We start from the raw sequence: 14339 nt of genomic DNA on the forward strand, positions 1-14339 counted from the left end.
ACTAACTTCACACAGGCCTCCTCACGTGGGGAAAAAATAACCTATAAATCATCCCCATCAGGAACAGAAGACCGGCATGCCCAAACAGGAAATTCCCAACTAGGAGCCTCATCAGTGGGAAATTCTCAACCCGAGCCAGTGAGCAAGAAAAACTTATTGGTCCAATCTTTTACATGTGAATATTTGCGCTCTAATTCAACCAGCGCCCTAAGAGATTTAAAACTATAAAGATTTCCCTCCAAACACCTAAACCCATGAAGGGACAAAAATTCACTGGTTAAGTCTGGGTACTCATCGCCCAAGGGTTCCAGTATCTTTTGCCACAAGACATAACAAGCCATCGGAATTCTCTAGGCGTTAGGCACCAACTGAGCAGGGTGAGCCCTAGGACGTCTAGCACGTCACGGACTGGTTGCACAAAGGGCAATCGAAGCCCCATAGTAAACATGGCAAAGTAAAGGGCAACAGAAACTGACATACTTTTTGCATCAATAGCTTTCTGGTTTGGAGTAGATACCTTCAAACCCACAGAATCGAGAATGTTGAAGTTTTTTTTAGCGTTCTCCAATTCACGATCAGAAAATTTTGAGGACCATCAAGAACCCGCAAATATGAATGCTGGAGGAGCAACAACGATTAGAGTAGGGGGATCGCGGGGTGTTAAAGGGCCACAAGCAGAAATCACAGCCTTGCCTTTGGAAAAGGAAAAAGCCATGGAGTAATGAAAGAAATCACGAAGAGAAAAAAAGGGCAAGAACTCAGAAATGAGAGCAAGAACTTAGAAATGAGGGCAAGACTTAGAAATGAGAACAATAAACACGAAAGAGACAGAAGTTTGAAAGGGGAGGGAAAACAAGAGCCCGAGGGGCATTAAATAGGAGTTTATGTGAGGTGACGGTTGACATGCCCGAGGAATGGAAAGGAAACAACGCCCTGGCATGTCTTGAAAAATGAAACGGCCCTTAGATTCAGGTCCCATCACAGTGTGTGTAGTGAGACTTCATGAGATAACTGGAGAGGACATCCCAAACGGTTAGCCCCCCACATGGACCTAGAAGAAATTGCGAAGAGAAAAAAAGGGCAAAAACTCATAAATGAGGGCAAGAACTCAGTAATGAGAACAAGAAACACGAAAGAGACAAAAGTTAGAAAGGGGAAGGAAAACAAGAGCCCGAGGGGCTTTATATAGGAGTTTATGTGAGGTGACAATTAACATGCCCGACGAATGGAAAGGAAACGACACTCGAACACGTCTCAAAAAATGAAATGGCGTGCTTGATTCAAGTCTCATCACACCGTGTATAATGAGACTTCACAGGTTAACTGGAGAGGACAACCCAAACGGTTAGCCCCCCACATGGGCCTAGGCCTTTGATCTAGTCTAGAGCATGTTCCATTGCCGCAAAGCCCATTATTATTATTAGGGAACCCAGCCCACTACAAATACCGACTGGGTAACCACCCAGCGATGATAAAAGATAAGAACGGTTATCATTTGAAGTCTAAAAAGGGGACATCTCCATATTTGAATTTGAATAATGGATAACTATTATCACCTAAGGAACAAAGGCAGTTCAGGGAGCTCCATATAAAGAAGGAACCCAAGTACGTAAAAGACATCTAATTCTTTGGTATTAAAGAGATTATTTTCAGTCACTGACCTAGGCATCAGAGGCGTTCCCACGAACCCCCAAGCCGCCTTGTTCTTTAGTTGCAGGTGATCGTGCGACGGTAGCGATAAAACACGTCCACAACATATAAGTTCAATGGGTAAACATATATCATTGTTGTAAATCAAACCCAACATGTCCCACTCCTCACCACCGCCCCAAAAAATATCCATTCCAATCATATTTTTTGGTTAGGGATGGAAAAAAGATGGTTGGACCACTTTCGAATAGAAATGAAAATTTTCATTCACAAAACTTTTTGGGAGATCTTTTGGGATGAAATTGAAATTAGCTTTTGGGACGAACACTTTCGTCCCTAAAAAGTAATTTTGTTGTAGTGATATTTTTCGTGTTATTTAGTTTTGAGTAATGATACATGAACAACCTAGTGACGTTATTTTTATAAGTTATTTTACAAAAATATCCATTATTTAAAAAATTATGTCTATCTTTTATAAGTTATTTGTTGCCCAGATGACTAACACAAGAGGTGGTGAATTGGGTTGGATTTAAATCCGCAATTATAAACCAAATACACAATATAAAATATAAACAAAATATGAAGCAGCAATAAATATAAAGAATAGGGGTAAGAGGAAGCAAACTCAATATTTTAACGAGGTTCAGTCCTACTGCCTACCTCCTCGCCTCAAGCTACCCCTTGAGGATTCCCAAATTTATTATCCAACCTCCTTTAAGTGGAGATAGAAAGCTATTACCCCTTTGAGCAGTACCGCTACAAAGAATCCATGTAGAACACCCTTTACACTTGCAATAACCATACACGTGGTGATTCAACTATTCCCTGTGTAAAACCTCTTATACACACACAAGGGTTATACACACCATTTTACTAATACAAGAGCTGATAATGGGTAGGTTATCAGAAAACATTCCTCAATGAGTGGAATAAAAACAATATAGCGCAAACTATATCTCTCTCAAAATAAACAAGGGTTAAGGCACAATGCTTAGAGAATAGAGATTTAAAATTTTGAATGAATGTTGTATGCTCTTGTTGTTCTATATGTTGTTCTAAATTTGAATAACTCAAATGAGCTATTTATAGGCATATGATACTTCATTTTAAATTTAAAAAGATTCACATGTCAGAAAGGTGCACTACTCACTTTTCAAAATTTTCAAATAAAAGTTTCTAATTTTGCAATTGTCAAAGACAACATCATTCACTTTTTAAATTTTTAAACATAATCTTTTACTTTTCGTATATGACAAAATGAGCATGATTTACTTTTCAAATTTTTAAACAAAATCATCTACATTTTATATATGCCAAAAAGAGCATCAATCATTTTTGAAAATCTTCAAACCTAATCTTTTACTTTTTGCATATGACAAAAGGAGCGCTATTTACTTTTCAAATAAAATCATCTACATTTTGCAAATGTCAAAAACTGTATCAATCACTTTTCAAAATTTTCAAACATAATCTTTTACTTTTCGCATATGACAAAATGATCATTATTTACTTTTCAAAATTTTCAAACAAAATCATTTAACTTTTGCATATATCAAAAATTGCATCAATCACTTTTGAAAAGTTTCAAACAAAGCATCCACATGTGAACGATGAAAATCAAGCATCTATCAAATTTTCAAAAATTCAAACATTTAATTTTCAAATATGTCATGCACATGTGGAAAATGCAATTTAATGCTTTATGAGAAAATATTAATTTTGAGCCTTAATCCAATTTCGAGTTTTATCAAAAGCTTTACAAAATTACTCTAAGAGCTTTATTTGTAAGATTGTTCCCTTTCTTACTCAAACTTGATCCATTGATGTGCTTGGCTCCATTATGTAGACAACTTGAGCTTGAGATTCTTTTATACTTGAATTCATTTGTTATCATCAAAATCTATTTATAGATATATAATGTAGATATATAATTATATAAAACTTGAAACCTTGGGTTCAACAATCTCCCCATTTTTTATGACGACAAATACTTAGTAGAACTCTAAAATCTGTAGTAATTAATACTTAAGCTCCCCCTGAGAATGTGCATTAGCTTTTCAAGCAATTGATAAACATAATTCCAAGCATATAAAATAAGCTCAACGCACCGTTTTCGCAAGTCCATTGCTTATTGCAGTTCCTTTTAATGATGACAAATGGGGGATAAGTTTTAGATTAGAACTTTAATATGTTATTTCCAATGGTTTATTTTAAAATAACATTCTTTGCTGCAAAGTCTTGAGCCGCCTAGGTCATGACAAGTGTTGCAAAGCCTTGAGCGCCCGTGTCCTGACAAGTGCTGTAAAGTCTAGGTCTAGCTCTATGGATAGAGTGCAGCAAAAAATTCAAATCCGCTTGATGTTGTTGACAAACGGGATTTTGCAAACATTTGAAGGCTCTGGGTTTCTCTTTAAAAAAATCATCTTCACCCATCGAATACTCAAGTAAAACTATTTCTCATATTGCTCATTGGCCTAGTTTTTGTTTATCCAGAACCACAGTATGGCCGAGCAACTTTCTTCTGTTAATGTTCCAGATTTGAAGCAAGAACCATTTATGCCTCAACCACCAATTTTCTCTCCTGAGGCTGTCAACACCATGATAGGAGCAGAGATACATTTTTTTGGTATGACTGATTCTGAGGTTGTTGTAGAATCAAGAATACACAGTGCTCAATATGTTGCCTCTGTTACAACCATGTCTTAGAGGTTACTGGCGAGGGTGAGTGAGGTTGATCAGCTTAACAGTCAAATATCTGACTTGCGTCAAAGGCTTGCTAATAAAAATAGAAAGAATAAAAGGTTAAAGCAAGAAAACAATGAGTTAAAGAAACTTGCGGACTAGTACGCTCATGACCTACAACCAGGAATAGAGGAGCTGGAATGAGAAAGAGTCTAAATACAAAGTCAACATCAGCAGATAACAACAAAGGTTAAGCGTTTATAAGAAAAATAAGGACAAACTATCATTAATCTTGCTGACTTAGCTAAATAAATTTTGACAATATGCATCCAGCATATCATGTGATTTTTTACTATGTAAGATTTGAAGAAATGATAGCTTGTCTTGTTCTAATTTATATCTCTATAAAATCAGTCTTGAGTTTCATCTAATTCGCATCAAATCTTCTTTTCTCTCTGTAATCAATCTGCATTCTCACTCTCTAAGTTTTTTCCTTTCTTTTTTTTTTATTTGCAATGCCTCAACAATCTTTTTCCAACAATCCCCTTGATCACTATATGAGATATTCTACACCTCAGCCACAAGTTATTTCTGCTTCTATCAAGTTGTCATGATGTAGCATAAGAGTCATCTGACTAACAAGTAAGATGGTAATACCATTTATGAGCTTGTGAGTCTCGGTACTCAATACTCATCATCCATTATTGTGTTTTTCCGGTAGTTGCAGTCCAAAACTCATGAGGTTGAAAAACTTAACAAGAAGATTTGTGTACTTCAACAACTTGTTCATGAGTCTAACAAAAAAATAGGAGACTTAAAGCAAAAGAATAAGGATTTAAAATCCTTGCTTGACTCTTCATTTCGATTGCCTAATCCATTAGATAATGATAGCATGTTGATGTATGAGGAACAAGAGCGCTTGAAAAATGAGACTAAAAGTCTTAAGTTTTTGTAAGTCATTTGAGATAATAAAATAAAAATATTTAACAGATATTCATGACATGCATCATTTCTATTTCTCTTCTAAGCATGTTTATGTTAACAAATGTAATATACTACCAATCATACCTCGATATACCTTTGAGTCAACTAGCTTACCAGTTTCATCCTTGTTAAGTTTGGTGGATAGGCTTATTGGTATTCGAATTTCCTTCGTACCTTCCATCCCAAACTTTTTGAGTAATCCTTTGATATATTTTGACTGATGAATAAATATTCCACTTTTTGCTTGCTTGATTTGCAATCCGAGAAAGAAGTTAAGTTCTCTCATCATGCACATTTCAAATTCTTCTTGCATACTCTTAGCAAAAACTTGGAACATATTTTCATTAGTAGTACCAAATATTATATCATCCACATAAATCTATATTAGAAGGATATCATCCTTTTCATGTTTGATGAAAAAAGTTGTGTCAATTTTTCCTCATGAACAACCTTTTTTAATCAAGAAACCATTGAATCTCTTATACCAAGCTCTAGAGGCTTGTTTAAGTCCATATAGTGCTTTTGTGAGCTTGAAAACATGATTTAGAGAAATATAATTTTCAAAACCTGGAGGTTGCTCAACATATACCTCTTCATTTATAAAACCATTTAAAAAGTCACTTTTAACATCCATTTGAAAAAGTTTGAAATATTTATAACAAGCATAAGCAAGTAGCATTCGAATAGTTTCTAATCTTGCGACCGGTGCATATGTCTTATAATAATCGATTCCTTCTTCTTGATTGAAACATTGGGCTACAAGTCGAGCCTTGTTTCTAGTGATGACTCCGGACTCATTTTTCTTATTTCTAAAAACCTATTTTGTTCCAATAATAGTATGATTTTTGGATCTAGGAACAAGTATCCAAATATCATTTCTTTCATGTTGATTTAGTTCTTATTGCATAGCTAGAATCCAAGATTCATCAAGAAGTGTTTCATCATTATTTTTGGATTCAATATGATACAGAAAAGCAGTATAATTGCAAACATTTATGAGAGATGATTGAATACTTACACCCCGTGATGGTTCTCCTAGAATTTGTTCCGCTGGACGATTTTTCACAAATTTTCACTATTTGGTTGCATCTTGAATTAAGTTCTGATGATCTTTTCTGATGTCTCCATGTTGGACTTCCTCTATTGAGTTCTCTTTGTTGAGATTGACATTATCTATTTTATTTATACCTTTTCTTTCTTCATCAATAGATTTCTTTTCTCATGATCTTTCCTTTTGAGTTGTCTCCAAATGTCACGTGTCCTTCTTCTTTAGATGTAAGATCAATGAACTTAGACTAGTCTCCCATCGTGTGTTTTGAACATCCATTATCTAAAAACTATTTGCTTTTGTTTATGGAGGACTTCATGCATACCTAAAAAAATAATTAAAATGATTTTTCTTGGTACCCAAGTTCTTTGGGTCCATCATTTATTAATATTAGAAGAAACAAGATTTTTAGGTACCCATATGGCCCTAATAGTCATTATATGTTTTCTTTTAATGGGACAAGCATGATAATTATGAAATTTCTATTACAAAAACTGCAGATGGCATGTGACATATATGAAGAACTTGAGTGATTGTAATTGTATCTTTCTTTAAAATATTTATTTTTATAAGAATAATTTTGAATATTAGACTTTGATTTAGAAGAATTATCAAAGAAGTTTCTATACGACTTGTATTTTTGTTTTGGAATGTATCCCAAGCCTACCTTGTCAAAAACACATCGTTGACTACCAAGAAATTTTTCAAAATTTCTTTTTCCATTTGTTAAGTTTTGAATAATGTTTTCTAAATCATTCACTTTCTTCTTCAACTTATGATTTTTATCTTTCAAAACGATGTTTTCTTTTCTTAAAGCATCAATTTCGTTTATTAAAGAATATTTTTTCCTTTTCAAAGTAGTATATTTGATACCCAATTTCTCAAGTCTCATATGCTTCTTCCCAGACATTTTGCGATTCATCATATAAAAGATTTTCAATATTGTCAAGATCTGTTACCTCAAGGTCATCTTTAGCCATAAGACAAAGATTTGTAGATTTTTCATTGCTTGTTTCGCTGTCTGAGCTGCTTGAATCATCTTCTCATGTAGTTTTCATTGCTTTCTTGCCCTTGTTTTGATCTTTCTTTAGTAGAGGACAATCTGCATTGATATGTCTAGGCTTATTGCATTTGTAACAAGTTAAAGAGTCATTTTTACCTATATATTTCTTAGAAAACTTTTTGAAAGATTTTCTTGAATGAGCTTTTAATTCTCCTTGTTATCATCGCAACTTCTTCATCTTTGTCATCATTTTCCTCATCTTCATCACTTTCGCTTTTATGAGGAACAACTTTAAATGTCAAGTTTTTCTTTGGCTTTCCTTCGTCTTCTCCTCTTTTCAATGTGTAATCATGGGTGAAAAGTGACTAGATGAGTTCATTTACTTCTAGTTTTTTTAGGTCTCTAGTTTCAAGAATCGTCGTTACTTTGGATTCCTAGCGCTTTGGCTGAGAGTTGAGAATTTTTCTTACTGTTTCTACATTGGAATAGACTTTATCGAGAGCTGTCAAGGTGTATATGATGTTAGTGAAATGAGTGTATATACTAGAAATAGATTCATCATCATTCATTTTAAACATTTCATATTCGTGAGTAAAAATATAAATTTTCAATTCCTTGACTTGCGAAATTTCTTCATAAGTAACTTCCAAGTTATCCCAAAATTCATTTGCCGTCTTACATGCCATTATTCTATTGAACTCATTCTCATCGGGAGCATTATATAGGAGATTTATAGTTGTGAATTCAATGTTGTAATTTTATCATCTTCACGATCGAACTCTTCTTACTTCTTTTTTACCTTCACTCCATCAACAACTTTTGTTGGGATATAAGGTTCATTTACAATGCATCTCCAAATTTCTCGATCTTGAGATTAAAGGAAAATTCTCATTTTAGCTTTCCAGAATGTGTAATTGTTTTTGCAAAATAATGGAAGCCGACTGCTAGATTGGCCTTCACCAAATGTAGCTGCAATGTTAGCCATAAGATCTTAACTCAGAAGATAGTTAATATTATAAAAGAGTCATTGATATGATACCATTTGTTATTGGTCATAGACAGCACCTATGTCACCTAATAATTGTACCTACCAGACTAGTAGGCCACCGTATCCGCCGGTACACCGTCACCCATGGTCGAAGAGTAACGGTAAGAGGAAGCAAACTAGCACAGGTCAACTAGCACAGGTCTCCACCGGTACACATTCACAAGCGAGAATTCCCATTAGTGATCTGCCTGTATGAAACAGCACAGGTCAACTAGCTCTGATACCAATTGTTGCCCAGATGACTAACACGAGGGGAGAGTGAATTGGGTTGGGTTTAAAAATCCTCAATTATAAATCAAATACACAATATAAAATATGAACAAAATATGAAACAACAGTAAATATAAAGAGTAAGGGTAAAAGGAAGCAAACTCAGTATTTTAAGGAGATTCAGCTCAACTGTCTACGTTCTTGCCTCAAGCTACCCCTTGAGGATTTCCAAATTCACTATCCAACCTCCTTTAGGTGGAGATAGAATTATCCCTCTTACACACCTTTGAGCAGCATCACTACAAAGAATCCGTGTAGAACATTCTCTACACTTGCAATCACCTTACACGTGGTGATTCAACTATTCCCTGTGTAGAACCCTTTCTACACACACAAGGGTTATACACACCCTTTTACTGATACAAAAATTGATAGTAGGCAGATTATCAGAAAACACTCATCAATGAGTGGAATGAGAACAATACAGCACAAATTATATCTTTCTCAAGGTTAAGGCTCAATGCTTAGAGAAGAGAGATTGAAAGTTTAGAATGAATGTTGTATGTGTTATTCTAAATGTGAAGAACTTAAATGAGCAATTTATAGGCATATGAGACTTTATTTTCAAATTTAAAAAGATTCACATGTAAAAAATGAATACTACTCACTTTTCAAAATTTTCAAATAAAAGTTTCTTATTTTTTGCAAATGTCAAAGAAAACATCATTCACTTTTCAAAATTTTCAAACCTAATATTTTACTTTTTACATATGAAAAAATGAGCATGATTTACTTTTCAACTTTTACAAATAAAATCATCTACATTTTGCATATGTCAAAAAGAGCATCAATCACTTTTGAAAATCTTCAAACCTAATCTTTTACTTTTTGCATATGACAAAAGGAGCACTATTTACTTTTTAAATTTTTCAAACAAAATCATCTACCGTTTACAAATTTCAAAAAGAATATCAATCACTTTTCAAAATTTTCAAACCTAATATTTTATTTTTCGCATATGACAAAAGAAGTACTATTTATTTTTAAAATTTTTCAAACAAAATCATCTACCTCTTGCATATGTCAAAAAGAGTATCAATCACTTTTGAAAAGTTTCAAACAAAACATGCACATGTGAAAGATGACAATTAATCATCTATTAAATTTTCAAAAATTCAAACATTTAATTTTCAAATATGTCATGTACATGTGGAAAATGCAATTTCATCTTTTATGAGAAAATATTAATTTGAGCCTTAATCCAATTTCAAATTTTATCAAGAGATTTACAAAATTACTCTAAGAGTTTTATTTGTAAGCTTGTTTTATTTCTTGCTCAAGCTTGATCCGTCGATGTGTTTGGCTCCATTGTGTAGACAACTTGAATTTGAGATTCTTTTATGCTTGAATTCATTTGTTATTATCAAAATCTATATGTAGATATATAATTATATGAAGGTTGAAACATTGGGTTCAACATTATTATATAAGAGGTTGTAAAAATGGTTGTATTACTATCATTTTCCTTTAATTTTTTTAGGAACTTAGCAAAGAGAGATGAGATAAAATAAGTGGAGTGTTACAATCACAAATGGATTACATAAAACTAATCAGACTAAATTATGTGATTTTATGTGATCCGTCAGATTTACTTTACAATAAAAGCAACTTTACTATCTGATGAACCACATCAAATGACATCAGTTTGTAGAGTTACTTTTATGTAATCCCTTTGTAGTTAGAGTATTTCTCAAATAAGTATGATTTAATCCAATAGTCAAAAAATAAAAATGATATTTGCAGTCATAAAGTGAGTAAGCATTGCACACTCCGTTTTTTAAAAAGTGAATAAATATGAGGCGCACATAAAAAAAAATTAACCCAATAGTCAAGAAATTTATGTGTAAGCTACTTCTCGATGCATTTCATGATAAAGAAATGATGCATGCTTTATCACGATCGAAGTATAGGAAATTATAAATGAATGGAAAGCATCAAAGGAATTAAGTTCATGACTACGAATTTAAAAAAGAATTTTCCCTTTTTTTTTAATGTATTGGTCTTAGTTTGATTTTTTTTTTTTTTTCTCATTTTAATTAGTGACACGTTAATTAAAATCAAAAAAGTTTAAAACTAGAAGAGGATGTCCAAGACCTTATATACACATGGTTTAACTTGCACTTAAGCCATATGAGACCCTTGGATGATAACAATAATAATTTATGTGAGAAAAATAATCATTAATTCAAGCAAAAGAAAATACATATTTCTTGTGTCATGTTATGGGATGCATGCAGTGGCGGAACTACCTTATGGCTAGGGCATCCACGGCCCCCAAAAGTTTTTATAATTCAAGATTTTCCCTCAAAAATTCTATGCAAATAGAAATTGCCCCAAAAAAATATTACAACCCTTATGTTCTCTCCAAAACTTTCTAAAATCTATCTATATACAGAAATGCATCTCTCCCATTTTTTCCTATATGGCCCAATTTTTTTTTTTTTAATTTCTATATATCATGTATTTTCAATAATGTGACCCCTTTAAAATTATTATTATTTTGCCCTAACAATTCTTTCAATTTATTGGATAAATCCTAAAAAATTTGAAAACTAAAATTAAGTTTATAAGAATAATAAACTTACTAATATGGACCTCAAAGTTCTTGATTATACAATATTAACATTCTTAACATGGAATCCAAAGTGAAATAAACACTATAAGAATCGTTTAAGTTGGTTGACATTTTATATGAAGAAATAGTGGAGAACTTTTATCCTTAATATTTCACTAAGCAAGAAAAAATTTATTTGATGTTTTATGGAGGTCTGTTAAATATTGGTTTAGTTGGGTTGGTAGCAGATTGAGAGGTTCTGATAATTTGCACCATCGGGATATGGCAATTCTCAACAACTTAAACCTGTCTATTGCTCTTGCTAGATCACGCTAGGTTTGTGCAGTTTCTTGGGTGAAGCCCAATCCAAGGTGGTTGAAGTTAAATGTGGATGGAAGTAGTCATCACAATCTGGGTGAATCAGGTGCTGGTGGGGTGTTACAAAACAATGAAGGAACTTTGTTGTTTGCATTTGCAGAGTACACAAGTTTTGGTTCAAATAATACGGCAAAGGCTTTGCTATTCGGTTTGCGCCGTTGCATGTCTTGTGGTTTCCTTAATGTTCTTCTTGAGATGGACTCGCTTTTGAATGTGAATTGGCTGAAGGACGGAAGATGTAATGTCTGGTATTTGGTGGAGTATTGGGCAGAAATTCTTAGTATGATTATGCAGATGACGTTCTATATCAACTGGGCAGTCGGGGTTGTAATCAATACTCCAGAAAATATCCCTCAAATGCTTAAAAGAATTTTGAGACCGGATCATAGCGGTTTGCCTAATTTACGTTTGGTCTAATGCTTTTGTCGATTTTCTGTTTCGCACGTTCATTTGAGTTGCTTATTAGCTAATAAGTTGCTTTGCTTTGGTATTATTTCTCTTATTTCTTATAGGCTTGATTTTTTTTTTTTTTTTTTTCTCAGCAAGTAGAGGATTCATTTCAAAAAACTTAAAATATTCTTACAGCATAAAAGCAAACTAGATTATTACAATACAGAAGCATAAAGCACAGAAATAGAAGCAAAAAATTAGTGGAAACTTGTTAAAAAGTCTCAGACGACGGAGAGAGTTGTCACTTTTGGCCCATTATGCAGATAGGTTTGGGCCCATTTTTCACAAAAATTTTCTCGTTTACAATTCTTCGAAAAAAATAAAAAAAAATGGAAAAAAACTATGCCCAATTTTGAAGGCCGAGCTTCTCGTTTTATGTAGCGAAAGATTTTCGGTCCGGATCAGAAAAATTGATCAAACTAGATCCAAAATCTCAATCTCGTTCTAGTGTATGAAAAAATCGATTTTCGGTTCGGTCTTAGGATATGGTTTTTTTATTTTATCGAACTGGACTAAAATATTTAAATATAAATTTTTTTATATAATGTATTATTTTATCTAATAATTGTATAAGTTAATTTTGTAATTAGAGATCTAATCTATCACCATTGATCATATAAAATATAAAATAATATATGCTATTATATGATAATATATGTTATTATATGGTATAATTACTTTATACCAAGTTAAAGTAATTATATAACTTTTTTAAGATACCTAAATTGTAAGTAAGTATGAATAATTTATAAGACAATGAGAATATTTAATATTCATAATCATATATAAAATGTTAGAATTTTAATATAGGTCATTATGAATACTAAAGTATTAAGTTAATAATTATTAACATCAGAAATATAGTTATAATTAATTATTTTCTTAATGAGTTAGTTGTATAATCTATATTAAAGAACTTACTTTTAATTTTATTAATTTAATTAATTCTTTTTATATTAATTTATTTATAAAAAATATATATATGTTCATAACCTGAATCAGACCGACCGAAACGATAACTAACAGTCTAATCCTACCTATAGGAATAATCGTCCGATCTGATCCAACAAAAAGGGTGGACTTTAAACTTTTGGTCCGTGGCCTCTCTCGTACTGATTACACTCCTAGTTTTATGTTGCTAATTAAGGCCGAAAGCAAGCATGTGACCTAAAATTCAAATCATGAAAACTTCTGCAGAATTAATAAAATTCAAATCAGCCCTCCCTCGAACTGATTACACTCCTAGTTTTATCGTTAGTGTATTTTAATTTTTTAAAATATAAAAAAATACAAAAATTTATTAATAGTAATTTTTTTTAAACATTAAAAAAATACATTAGGAATAGACTTGAGGGGACAAATTAAGGGGACAACTTAGCACTTTTCATTAATAAATTATCTCTAAACATTGGGTTACTATTGAATTTGTAAAAGTCGGGACTGGAAATTATTTTTTTTAAGAAAAATTAAATATCATATCTATTGTAAATTTATAAGAACTATTATAACTATAAAGAGATTTAATAAAAATAAACTTATAAATTAACGTAATTTTATGTAATACGTTTGATGCATTTTATAATAAGATTAATTTTAGAATTTAACATATGTCATCGAATTACAAGTTAATTTAAAAGTATACTCATATTGAATCTCTTTACCATTAAAGTATTTCTCAATAGAAATTCACGGTAAAGTAAATGAAAAGGTCATGTAGTTGATTTATTACTCCCCGAATTTGAATTTGAATTTAAATTTTCAAAAAAAAATCATTTTATTTTTGTCATGTCACCTCTTTGTTGTTGGGCAGTCAACAACAAAATGATGGGGACAGAGAAAAAATAAATAAAAATAGATCATTGCTCATGTCTAAAATAAAAACAGAATATATGGTCTTGTTGTGTCCAAAAGCAATGATAATAATATGTGATTTATGTCCATTAGTTTTACCTACAAACTCGGTACTATCAATTTGGCATTGAGAGTTGCTTATTTGGTAAGGGAAGTAATTTTATACTATTTTATTATTATTTATAATTTTTTTATTATTATTTACAGATCTTCTGAGATATAACGTATTAGATTAGATTATTACTCAAATTCGCATTGAGGAAGCATTTGCAATTCTACTTACTCGACCTGATTTTGCGAGTTCTTGGCTACACTGTCTACTATTTAGATGCTATACCATAAAAGAAAATCAACATCTACTAGAAATCAATTATTTATTTAATATTTAATATTGTCTAAAAAATTCATTTGACAAACAAAG

Source organism: Juglans microcarpa x Juglans regia, chromosome 8D, assembly GCF_004785595.1.
Source record: "Juglans microcarpa x Juglans regia isolate MS1-56 chromosome 8D, Jm3101_v1.0, whole genome shotgun sequence".
Taxonomy (NCBI): Eukaryota; Viridiplantae; Streptophyta; class Magnoliopsida; order Fagales; family Juglandaceae; genus Juglans; species Juglans microcarpa x Juglans regia.